We start from the raw sequence: 14,354 nt of genomic DNA on the forward strand, positions 1-14,354 counted from the left end.
ATGACTGTAATAATAATCTTAACTTTTAATTGACTATTTTCTTTATTATAAATATAAATATATTTTAGCCTTAGATTATATTTTTTATTAATAAAATAAATAATATATTACTGTATGACTTGTTCAATTTATTTAACATAAATAGTTATTTTTAGTTGTAACTATAAATACATTTTACGCATGGTTTATGTTTAGGTAGGTATGCAATTTTTATTATGGACCATTTAGGGCCCCAAAATATTTTTGCCCTGGGCTCCATAATGTTTAAATCCGGCCCTGGCGTAGGTACGCTACGGATTTGCAAGAATTTATTGAAGTCGTGAGCTGGCGATTATACAGGCGATAAGAAAGCAATTAGAGCTAATCATAGATCAACATATGATAAGAAAATAATATTATATTAAAATATTATTTACAACATAATAATAATTGATTGCATATAATTCATTCGAAAAAGGTGGAAAATATTACTTGTCAATCCAAAAAAATTTCGGGGAGGTCTAACATTATTATTTAATACAATTTATAGTTAATAAACTATATTCACCGCTAAAATGTTTCTACTTTTGAAAATTTCGGGTGGGTCCGGACCCCTGGACTCCCCACAGTTACGGCCTTGATTACATGTACCACGTATGTCATCGGTATTCTGTTCATGTACGTTTCATCTGTACACCAAATTAACTTAGATACTTCCGATTGTGTTTTTTTTTTGTGGTGAAAAATAATTATGAATAATTGGCGTTTCGGTAATAAAAAGTGCTCTAAAATTTAGAGTCTAAATTATCCAGACACCGAAAAAAATGTAGACATAATTTGGCAAATTGACGTGTAAAAAAATATGAAATTCAAAAACTAGACAATGACACGGATAACGTTTCAGAAATAAGCAGTAATCAGGTATCAATTTGTTCAATATTTCAATAATGTGATATTTCAAATCTCAATTGTATTTCGTATTGTGATGAATGTGAATCTATTTTTATTATTAAGTATAAATACATCAAACCAAAGTAATGATACATATTATGATGAACCCGGAGAAAATCACAAGTAATAAAGTAAATATTTAGTGCGATTGATATTTTTTAAATTAAAACACAACAATCCATATTAATATTATAATAAGTAATTACTGAACAATTTTTAGATGTAAATAACATTTTAGTTTCTGAGCGGAGTGATGAATGTATTGAAATGACAATAATGATGCGTGTTTTTTTTTTTATTTATTTATTAATTTTTTTTATGTCTGTGTACACGATATATTGTCAAAATAATGCTTCGATTTTCAACTTCAGTAGCTTTTCCGGTTCGATAACGACTATAGTTTGTGCGTTGGGAAATTCCCGGTAGTTTTCAAAAGCACCAGGAAAAATAAAATAAAAATTAAGGAAAAACGGAAATATTTACGCAAAATCAATTTTTGATATTTTTGAATATTAATGGCTAAAAAATGTATGTAAAATGCTGACATAATTACATAGACGATCTGTGAAAATTTCAAGGTTAATTTTTTAAAGTTAATCTAAGATTTACTATAAGTAGTTCATGTTATAAGCAAAAAATCTAAAAATACACGAAATAAACACAGATTTATTATAGATATTATAAGTTCAAATTTTAATGAAAAATAAATAAATAATTTCAAATCTTTTTATTTTCATTAGGTTTATTTGTGGCGGTAGATGTATTGTTAATATAAACCATTTATTTGATTCAATTCAGAAAATCAATCACCCACTATTTGGCTGCATATAAATATACTATATAATATATATTGTAAACATATTTGAATGCAGATCTAACTTTAATAAATGAAAAGATAAATGGTTTTTACTCCGAATTTATTTTTAAACAAGTGATGATTTTAACAAGTGATGAATTTAATAATTCTTCGTCGATGTGCATAAATACAGCAATGGTCACAGTAGTTGTTATTACTGGACATAGATTTTCCCAATTAGATACTTTGACAGCATTTTTAAATATGCTGAATATGTCTAATCCAAGTTATCAGAAATATTACAATAACATAAAAAAGCACACCGAAGATTTGGCTTTTGATGCAATGATTGATGCTGGTAAATAATAAGCTACGTTAGCTATTATGGAAAACAATGTCAATGATAAAGAAATACCATTAATTACAGTGATAACTGATGGCACATGGTCGAAAATTTCTTATAAAAATGGCTATAATGCTTTGTTTGGTGTAGTGAGAATTCTTTCAGATTCTTTAAACATTGTTTTTAGGTCTATAATTATTCATTTTGTATAACCCGAAGAATACGATGCCAAAAAAACTGCATTTTTAAAAAAAAGGAATTTAACCGTAGATGAAATAGTCAAGATAGAAAGAAATACCGTCATATGAAAAGAAAATGACGATTGGAAAAAGCTTAGGAAACATCGACTCACGAGCATCTAATTTTGGAATAATGTGTAAATTAAGACCAACCACTTCGCAAGCCAATATCGTAAAATAAATTTTATATGATATTTTCCAAGGAAGTTCTTCTACTAGGTTCGTGGTGTATTTATATTTTATTTATTTTACAAAAATTATTGTATTTATTATTATTTTTTATAAAATGTTCTACTATGGTATGGTATTGAAAACAAATCAATAGCCCGAAATGCGTTCCGAAAAACCATGAAGGGGAAAATAGAATCAGCTGGATTATTTACCCATAAGAATAAACCATACCTCGCAGCGAGTCTTGACGGGTTGATAGATAAAGATGGTATTTTGGAAATAAAATGTCCTTCAAGCATAAAAAAATATACTCCGGAAGAAGCAATTGAGAAAAAAAAATTAAGTACATGAAATCAGATGATTGAAAAAAAACTGATAATTATTATTATTAAGTTCAAACGCAACTAAATATTACAGAAAGACATTACTGTTATTTTGTTTTGTGGATTCCAAAAGGTAATAGTATATTAATATGGGACAATAATTGTATATGTAGAAATGTAACTGCAATCAATAAAGAGATCATATCTTTAAATCCGATCGTGTTTATGTTGTAGCTAGGGGAATTTGTTCTCTTATGATTTCGTTCCTCGATAAATAGTACATATATAAATATATAGTGAATTTGAAAATTTGAAAAAAAAGTAGTACAGTCAAAACTCAATTTCAAATATTGCTGACATTGAAAACATGGTTTTCATCTATAAGTGCTAATGAGTAATTTATAAAAATGTTTCATTTTTATAGTTATTTTTATTTTTTTGTCTTTAATATAACTGGAAAACATTTTATCATTTTGATTAAATTGGATTATTTTTATATGTGATGCAATTATCTCATAATAGTAGGTATTACATCTACAAAATATAACACATTGTTATAAAGCCAATATGTTTTTCGCTTCGCCCAGAACTTAAAATGTGATAGTATGTGAGTGCGGAGCCCTACATTAGTCATTTTAAGTTTTAACGGTTTCGGGTAGGAGAATCGTAGTATCTCTTAGAATTGTAATCCTATTTGTAACTCGTACTGTAGCGCTGTAGTGAAATATTGTGTCTAATCGGATTTCACGTAAACATCGTTTACGTATGTTGTGATTCGTTGCGCTTTCCTTATCCGGGTGCCATGACATCGATCAGTGGCCAATTTAAAATCCGTTTGAAAATGCAATACTTACTGTTTCAATTCTATGAACATATATTGACTAAATTATTCGAAACTACTTTTTTTTCATTTTCATTTTTATTTTCCGTAAAATGCGTGTTTTTTTTAACATTAAACAAAGATTGACTATTTTAAACACCGTAAAAGGCTAGGCAACACTACGGTGACGTCAATAATTTTTCGCACAGCTCGTGGAAATTCTGTCGAAAATTTTCAATGGTTTACCTTCTCGTACAACCCTTCTTCTTGCAATCATCATCATCGTGACGGACCGCTCTGCATTGGTCCGCGCGCGTGACGTTGAAGCGGCACCGGCGTGCACTGTCGCTGTTACGCTCATCGGACCTGGCCTCGGTCACGGGAATTCTCATCGCGGAAGCGGGTGTGCACCGGTTACACGGTTGCCGCGGTTCAAAGTCATAACCGCGATGGTTGTACTTAGTGTACTCTGCGGCGGCGAGGGCGGGACCGATACGTCTTTTAGCTCCGGGACCGTGGCACAATGACCACGGGGCGTAGCGAACCAGTTGACTCATGGCCACGACCACGGATTTCCATAACCAGCGTTCTCGGTTACGCAACATCCGCTGTCGCGTTTGCTTATCCGCCGGTGGCTTGGCCCACGCGACGTCGAGGCGTACGCCCGAAGCCACATCCCTGGAACAGTCCAGCGCGTCCATGGCCGACTGCGTGCAAAGTGCACGGACGTGTAGTGCTTCACGTGCTACACGACCCCGTACCGGCCAAACACCTTGACCAGCACGCGCTCGTCCAGCACGCCACCGTACTGCTTGACGAACAGTATGCGGACCGTGGCCATCGTGTCCGCGTCCACCTGCGGTTCCGGGTTCGCCCAGTCCACGATCGTCTTGCACCCAAACACCTTTTGTTCCGATAGCGTTCGTTTGACTTCCGTAGTCGCAGCCACCGACCCGTAGTCCAGAAAGCAGAAGCCCTGGGGCATCGACGGGTCATCGAAGTTCTTGTACGTGATCACACGCACCAGATGACCGCGAGTTATGCGGCTCACTTCGTCGAATATCTCACTTTCCGTCTTTACCTTCGGCAGGTTGCCCACGAATAGCCGGCACTTTTGGCCATCGTCCTTTGTGTTCGAAGTGCTCTCCGAACGGCTCGTCATCGCGATTCTATCACATGGTATGATCAACTGTAGTTCTTGAACGTTGTCGACGATACGGGTGCGTGATGGTGTAGCGAATTTCTGGTCTCTTGATCGTTTTTAATTTTTATTCTATTCCTGTCCACAGTGTTTCCGTTATGTATTATCTTGTTAACAACGAACATTCGATTATTATTTCGTATTTGTTTTACACTCGTTGAAAACACTCGCTGTGGATTACACAATATTGATTTTGTATACATAGCCTGCTGGCTATTACATAGCAGTAATCTAAAATATAATAATTATTTATTTGTTTGAATTTAAACGTATTGCTTCTGTATTTATTTTAGGTTTTATAGTAGACAAAATATTCAAAGATATCGAATTTTGGACATTGAAAATTGAACCATGTACAAAATTGTATGTGGAATCTTTACTGCCTGAAATAATTTACTCAAGGTTTGATCGAGGTCTACCGATTAGGCCCAGTATACAAGCAAAGACGATTTAATTAATTAATGAAATTAAAACATTTTTTTATTCTGCTTTATGTAATATGATGCAGAAATAAATTTTTTTTTTTTTAAAGAATTACCTGCCTACTTTTGTCAATATCTCATATCAGTGTGAAAACATCGATACACATAGGAATTTACTCACGTATATTTTACTAAAAACAATATACGTAATTTATTATTTTTATACCTTTTATTTTTTATTATTGTTTGTAGGTACATATTAATTAATTAATATAAATTGCCTGTATACATAAATGTAACTTTGATTTTGTATTTTTATTTTACTAATTATCCACTAATTAATCATGTGTAGATGAACTATAATATAGTATAATATAATATTAGGTTGTATTACCTATTTTGTCCATGCAATACGCATGGTGACGGTAATAAAATTATTGGTCAACTGGTTACTGATAAGACATAATAATAAATTACAGTGTTCGAGTATTTTCGTGTTTAACTCACGCACACCAATGATCTATTACTATGCACACAGTCACAAAGCTCTCCAGCTAGGTTATAGAATATTGCCTATATTTAACCCTTTAAAAATGGTTCGCTACATTTTATTTGAATTCTGTTGGGATTGGAGAAAGTTGATTCGTTATATTATTATCAGAAGGAGTATTTTGATATAATTGGGAGTATGTTGTTTTTTTTTTTTTTTTTTTAATTACCCTAGGCAGAACAACTTTGAGGAAGATTCTAGAAGAGTTTGGTATTCTGTATAAGGTTTTTGCTGGGAATCGCTTTGTTTTCAAAAAGCCACAATTTTTTTTTAAATATTGAACCAATATTTTTATTTATTTATTATTATTATTATTTTTTTTTTTTTTTTTGAAACAATGTTTTTTACAGAATTTTAAGAAAATTATTATAAAAAAACAAATAGCAAAATTAACATGACGTAGATGGCACCCTTCCGATTGAACACATGTTTGAAGATTTTCCTGAAGTAACTTATTGAATCTTGTAAAATTTCTTATGGAATGACTTGGATTTATCTTCAATTGGCTTCCTTTAACTCTGGAAATTTGCGAGGATTTTCAACGTAAATTTCGTTATCAACTACGATGTACATGCAACGCCAATTAAATTACGAAACACCGTCGCAGAAGTAATATAGTGTTAAATAATTGAAAACCAATAGACATTTTCCGTGACTTCTCCGCTCTCAGTGTGTATCCCTAATTCTAAATGATATACGCACAAGTGATCATGTTGAATTGATCTATCGATTAATGGAGCATAACGATGTCGAAAATAAATAGATTGGCCAATATATACAAGGTCGAATCACTAAGCAAAATTATCGAAGGAATACGCGATATAAAATAAACATACACGAAGCCAGTTCCTGCAATAGGTAAATTTACACGATTCGCGAAATCATATAAAAAACACAAACCTCTCTGAACACTTTCAAATACTTTTTTTTAAAACAACACTGACAAACGAACACGATATGGAAAATCAACTGACGCACACATTTGTGAACAAACCTTTTTATAAATGGATTCACAAGTGCTCCGTATGCCATCGGAGGTGCATCTGGAAGCCGATGGTCAAATGCACTGGTTGCAAGTGCTACAACCACCGGAGATGCATAAATCCGGAAAACAGCGTGTGCCCAACGAACGCGGCTGGACGGGTAATTACTTTGCGAATGTTTTGCGTTCCCATTTGGATTTATAATCATCACACGTACAACACTTTTTGCGAGACATTAACTGTTCGTTTTTACAATCGTATGCGCACCAGGTTGATGCATCCGCGATAACGTTGAATAGTAACGAGCCGTCAACATCGCAACAGACCGAACAGCAACCGTTCGTGCGACCAGCGAGAATCATGGAAATTAGTTGGTCAGATGATTCGTCAGTGTTTATTACAGGTAGAAAAATTCATTACAATATAAACTATTAGAGTTCATGTGCTCGGTACACCCAACGCCGTGTTGGTAAAATCAACATTTTCTGAGTTGACGATTGCGTCGCCCAATTATGTTGCAGACTACGATCAAACGGGTTTTTATCAGGATGCATGGAGGCTGGAAAATCGCAACATAGAACAATACCCGATGTACCAGAACTTCCGGGATACGCCCTTTACAACATTACTTGTACATCGGAAACTGAAGGACGCTCGGACGTTTGGAATGAAACGAATCGCCCAGTTTCGCAAAGTACGATTGGAACAACAGGAATCGAACATATAACAAAATTCTTCGCCCAAATCGCCCACGTATTAATATTAATATGACGGAAACGGTACATCTGAAATGCATGCCAAAAAAATAAACATAAATTGGAATGTCCAAATTGCATGCCACCTCGTAGAGGGGTCTGTCCGTATTGCATGTCACGTCTTAGAGAGGCCTGTTTGAATTGTATGCCACGTCTTAGAGGTTTATGCCATGTACTCATAAGTTTATTTATTATGCACTTATGTGAACAACTTAAACATTATTTAGATAAAAATTAGAAAAGTCAAAAATAAAGTTTAAGTTGTACACATAAGTGCATGATAAATAAACTAAGGGTACACGGCATACCCCTCTCTCTAAGACGTGGCATAAAATTCGAGCAGGCCCCTCTAAGACGTGGCATGCAATTCGGACAGACCCCTCTAAAGGTACGGTTTCCCTTGCGCAATCGATGAACTAAGATCGCGTTCGCATTGTCTTGGTTTATTCTGAACGATTTTATGTCGCGATCGAGAGTAATTTATATCTCATAATTCAGTCGTACTTAATATTTTGATGTGTGAAATACAGTACTTCACACATCAAAATATTATTAGAGTAAATCTAGTGAACGGTGTAAACGAACATACTGTGAGTTTTTAAATTATAATGGATACATCTGACGACGTAAATATACTTAAAATTATTTTTGAAGAAGAAGATGATGATGAAGTTTCGCTCTTGTATTTGTCAGAAGAAAAAATAAAGGGCCATGATCAATTGGACGGTGTTTGTGCAAAAGGGTTCGTCCAAATTTTTCATTTTTCATATTATACATTAATTTTATACGCAATTTTGCGCCGCGTCTACTCGTACCACTGGTTTGAACAGATGTAGAACCGTTATCAATTTATTGATATGTGCGTTTTGTCACAAATCGTAATAACTAAATTTTGTTTGTGAAAAAGGACACAACTGCATACGTAAATATTGGTTTTTGTGTAAAACGGCACAAGTCTAATATTTAATTGTGTAAAAAGGATCAAGTCCTTATATTTTTATACATTATATGGTTAAAACGTTTTAATAATTACCTCTATATTTCAGATTGCAACTTGCCTATAATGAATATATTAAAACGGTTGAAAACCCAGTAAGCCGCTCAATATACGTAAAATATTTTAAGTTGTCAGGTCTAAAAGTCAAAAATCCCAAAAAAGATAGCTTTTCTTGTTACGACAGGTTAAAAATCAAAATTAATAATACTAATTGCTCTAATGAACAAACAACCATACTAACTAATCAAAAATCGCTACATCACGCTGAAGCTAAAGAAGCTTTTAATTCGAAAATAAATGATATTTCTACATCTACAGAGAATACATGTGTTATTGCTTTTGACCTCCAGCAATGTCTTCCTACTCCATCTCTAGAACTGTCGGTTGCTTTTTATGAAAGACAATTATGGACATATAATTTCATTGTCCATAACACTTTTACCTCAAAAGCTGTATGTTATATTTGGAATGAAACAATAGCCACACGAGGGGCAAATGATATTGGTTCGTCCCTATTTCATTATTTGAAAAGTTTGTCATCAGATATTTCGCATGTCATAATGTATAGAGATTGTTGTCCAGGGTAGAACAAGAATAGGATAATTATAGTCATGTGTATTTATTTTTTAGAGAATCAAGATAAAATAAAAACAATTGATCATAAATTTATGGTGCCTGGGCATACAAGGATGGAATACTCTTGAAGCAGTCAGTTCACGTTCGCGCCGCGATCGAATTTAGATCGTCGATTGCAATCGCGCAAGGAAAAACAACTATATTTAATTTACATTGTATCAGTAGTCGCGCGATTTTAGATTGGATCGCGTTCGTGATCGCGCAAGGGAAACCGTACCTTAAGAGATGGCATGCAATTCGGATGCAGCCGACGAAAAACCATTCGACCTATTTCAAAATCTCAAATAAGTAATCTATCAAACAAAACTGGTACCATCTAGCTACATTTATCTATACAAAATAATTATCACTTTTTGTTTAGTATTTAACAGGTTAAAACGTGTTTGAGGAACTCATATTGGTGTCGCAGCTGCAAATCGTAAAATGAAGGAAAAATTTAAACAACGTTCCGCAGTTAAATTTTGTGTTAGACTCAAAAAAAGTTTTACAGAAACGCGAAAAATAATTGACACTACTTTTGGTAAATGTGTAGTATCACAGTCTACTGTTTATACGTGGTACAAGTGATTCAAGAACGTTTAGACGGTTCAACCTCGTTAGAAGACGACAAAAAAAAGTGGCCAGCTCACAACAGCTGTAAGCAACGAAAACGAGGCTCATGTATGCGTGCTGCTAAACCAACAAAATTTAACTGCGGAACGTTGTTCGAATTTTTCCTCCATTTCGTGATTTGCACCTGCGACGCTAATATGCATTCCTCAAACACGTCTTAACTCGTTAAATAGTGAACTGAAAGAGATAACATTTTGTACACATACTACTGATAAATGTAGCAACATGGTACCAGTTTTGTTTGATATATTGCTTCACTTGTACAGGCGCCGGGAAGAAAGTTCGAGAACTTTTCCAACACTCTGTATATTCTTAAAAAATAAAAATAAATTATACTATGTCTCTTTAGCTTTGAAAACGATATCTAATCTATCTGTATAGCCTCGATTACATTGAGCGATTTTACTAGCGATTAAAGTCGCACGCGTGTGAGCGTGTAGCGGCTTGTTCGATTACATTGAGCGATTAAATTCGCTCGTTCGCTAGTCGCGTACACGCATTCATGTGATATACATGTAAAAGAAAGTTGTCATTGATATAGATAACTCATTCGTTTTCGTTTATATTTGAAATTTTTTTTATTATTTATTGATTTTAAATTATTTATTGATTATTTATTATTATTAATTTAACTGGGCCCTGTTCATCCTTAGAATATTTTGATAGGCTGCAAAGTCTTCGTGTTTTAGTTATTTTAATAATGTATTGGATGCACCATATTTCTCTATAACTGTGTATAGCACTAATTTCGAAAACGGTAGGATTGAATAGCATCAATTGAGCACTAAATAATGGTACCATAGCAGAAATTAGTGCTCGAATTTTTCCGCTAACTTCACGCACCTATAAAAAATGCGAAAAAAACGGTGTCTTGTCGTTTTTCTAATGGAGAATTATTTCTTTTAGAAAACCTGAGTCGTAAAAATTTTAAATTAGAAATAATCGTTAAAAATCTAAAATTGAATTACATAATAATTATAAAAAATCTTGCATGCACAATAATACGGTGTACCGAATAATATTCTACGATACAAAGCGGCAATGTCGCAACCAATTTCGTGTTCAATCGTTTGGCTTTTGGGTTCTTTTTTGGTACCTATTGTTTAATTGCAACTGCTCAATCGGGTTACGAAAAAGATCAATTGTGCTCAATCAGTTTCCAGCCGTCAAAATATTCAGTGTAAAAATATCCTGGTCAAAATATCCCGCGTAACTATTAATTTTAAATTTTAACCTTCTTATATTAGTTATATAGATATTAATATATTTATAAAATACAAAAATGAATTAAAAATTTTTTAAAAATATATTAATATGTTAATTTTTTCATCAAAAATTATTATACTTATTATATTAATAAATTATGTGCTACTAATTTTAAATATTTATGGTTAATAGTTTCGTCATATCCTCTTAAAAACAGCAATTGACTGCTCGTCAACATTTTATATTTTTTGAAATATTTATTTTTATATTTTTCTAAATTCCATGAACTTATAATGGATGAGGTATTATACAAAAATATTTTTCTGGTCTAGAAAATCAAAATTTACTTAATTGGGATATATGAAAAAATAATACGTTAATTTCAAGTTAACCCGTAAGGATATAAGTTAAGTTAATAAGTTAATTTCATTTATCAATAATGAAATAAGTTAAGTTAATAAGTTTAATTAAACTTTTAACTCATTAACTCGTTAATGCTCAGGTTTGATTTATTCATTATAAATTATATTATTTTAAAATCAGTTAAATTAAGTTCTTGAATTTCGATCAACATTTGAGTTATATCTTCATTGTAAGTTACTAAACATTAAGTAGAATTTTAATTTTAAAAATAAAATTATAATTTTAATATATAATAAATAACAGAAAACTTGGTTGTATTGTAGACATTTATGATAACTCTTCAGAAACTACCTGATGTTAAATACAATAATTAAGCACAATATAGAAAACAATTTGTAAATGTAGCCACTTATTATTATTGAAATAAAAATTAAATCAACTATATGTAATAAACTACATATTTAATTAAAATTGTTCATCTCACTTGTCCTTAATTTGTAATCCTTCAATTTATTTAAAAATTTTTATATTTTCCCAATTTTAGGAAAAAGCTCTTTGATCATGTCTTCGGTTAAATTAAATTATTTTATTTTATCAATTTCTTCAACTAGATATTATTTATAATTTATGAATTAAAATTAATGATTTTATTTTACTAACAGCTACCAGGATGGATAATGTATTTTCTAATAACGACAACACTTAAATTGTTATATTTTTCAGTAGGTTTAAAATATATAGTATATATTATAAATAGATAGGCATATTATATAATTATATACATTTGTATATTTTTCTTTTTTATTCAGACTTTCTTGAATAATTTTCTTACTTTTAGACAATAGTATTGTACATCTTAAAGATTTATTATATTATTTTTATAGTAGTATATTTATTCTATAATAGGAATCTACTATAGTATTATATTATAATATAGTATGAGTAAATGTTATGTGATTTATACAGATAATTACTATTATTATTATTATTATTATTATTATTATTATTATAGTGAAATCAACTAGCAATATTTAATTATCAGCGTTAGTATAATCATATATGAATAATATTATTTAGGTTATATGTATTTTAGTATACTAACCTATTATAATAGGTTATACATATGTGTAATAAAAGTACATAATATATTTTAACTTTTTTCCTAGGTACCACAAATTACAAATCTCTTGTTAATAATATTAATAATTATAATTTGTTCTACATTACCTTTAAAAATAGTTAGCTTGTCCTTAAATCCCCATGCTTTCATGATATTTTCTGTGAATTCGTCCATAGTATATGAAGATTGAAGATATTTGCAAACAAATAACCTTGCACTTAGCAATTAAAATTATTAAGATCACTAAATGCTCAAGTCACTAAATTGTCAACAGTACAAGACGTTCATATTATACAATGATGCTACTATAAACAACGATCATGAAGTAGTAATAAGTAGAGAGCGGATCTTAAGGTTTTTACATATTTTTATTGGCTTTATGCAGATGTACGAGGATAAAAATGTGGACAATTTATCCATCATAGATTTCGTAGGAAAATATTTATTTTGCATATTTTAGCATATTTTGAACATTAGAGAATATTTAGTCTATTTTTCATATTTTTAAATATAATCAATAATGTTTCATAAAAAAGCATATTTTATTAATTTCTCGAGTTGTGATTTTTCTAGGAAAAAAAATGTGATTGTTATATTTATATTTCTATGTATGGAACTGTTATCCATTTTTTCATTTAAATGAAAAAAAATGTTATTTAAAATTGTGGTATAATAGTTCAAATTAATATGTTTTCCTAGAATCACACATATTTTTTCGGATAGCATCAATTTTTAATGATTTGTTCTTTTGTAGTCAATTGTAGCTGTTATATTACAATAAGTTTCTACACGAAAATTTAGTTTTATTTTTTGCTAATACGAAACTATTTATTTTTTACTAAATATTTTAAAATTAATAACATTTAATTTGAGCGACATCAGTTAAAATACGAATCCCTTACTCTTAGACTTAAATTATAGGGCCTTATTCACAACATTTTGGGAAGTGCGCTATATTTATAACATATGTGCTCTATGCCATCTATGCATAGCTTGCCATCATGGAATTGAAAATATTATGCAATATATAGATACAAATAAATACATGCAACATATTTATTGTACATATCTGTGAATGTAACAGCGAAATTATTATATTATATTTACATTATAGCTCACGGATGGTATAAATAAACACAATACTGACTCGGCCGGATATAGATGGATCAAGAAAATATTTGAACTAGTAATAAATAGCTGTTACACGCGAGAACAAGGAAAAATTATAACCGACAAAACACCGATATAAGATATACGTACGTGCGTAGGTCCAATATCCGTATAATTCTAACCTCAGTACTGTAGCTTTTATGTCGTACTATCTGCATCGTGATGTAGTCAGACGAGGATTATCTGCAGTGCGGGGATGTTAAAGCACCTCACGTCTCATTCATAACTTTCTTTTCGTGTACACAGGCGTGGATACAAGGGGGGAGGCTAACGGTGCTTAAGCACCCCTCCTTAGACATTAAGTCGAACCATATCGGACGTAGGTACTTACAGTATTGAAAAAATAAGTCGTAAGAAGACTTTGTACAAATCGACTTGCAAAACGAATTATGGCAGTAACTTACTTTACTAGCACTTCCCATTTCTTTATTTCTAGATCCGCGCCTGCGTGTACATATGTCTATTGTGAAAAATCATTTAAAAAACTGTAAGCCAATTTTAACGAGTTCTGCTACATAAGCAAATGTCAAACTTAAATGTTCATTAATATGAATTCGAGTTACCAAGATCAGACGGTGTAATCGAATTAATGATACTATAAATAAATTAAATGTAAAAACAAATAAGTTAATTTTTCTTATCCAAATTTAGCTCTTCGGAAAAATACTTAAGATATGTCCTGCTCGTTATTCCGTTTTCGCGTGATAACCGTTCGCA

General features: G+C 31.5%; 1 pseudogene; it reads left to right on the forward strand.

Annotated features, from left to right (window-relative positions):
• Positions 1-1,921: 1,921 nt before the first annotated feature.
• LOC112692451 lies at positions 1,922-5,277 on the forward strand (annotated as a pseudogene).
• The last annotated feature ends 9,077 nt before the right edge of the window (positions 5,278-14,354 follow it).

Source organism: Sipha flava, unplaced genomic scaffold (genome assembly GCF_003268045.1).
Source record: "Sipha flava isolate LNK unplaced genomic scaffold, YSA_version1 73_pilon_pilon, whole genome shotgun sequence".
Lineage (NCBI taxonomy): Eukaryota > Metazoa > Arthropoda > Insecta > Hemiptera > Aphididae > Sipha > Sipha flava.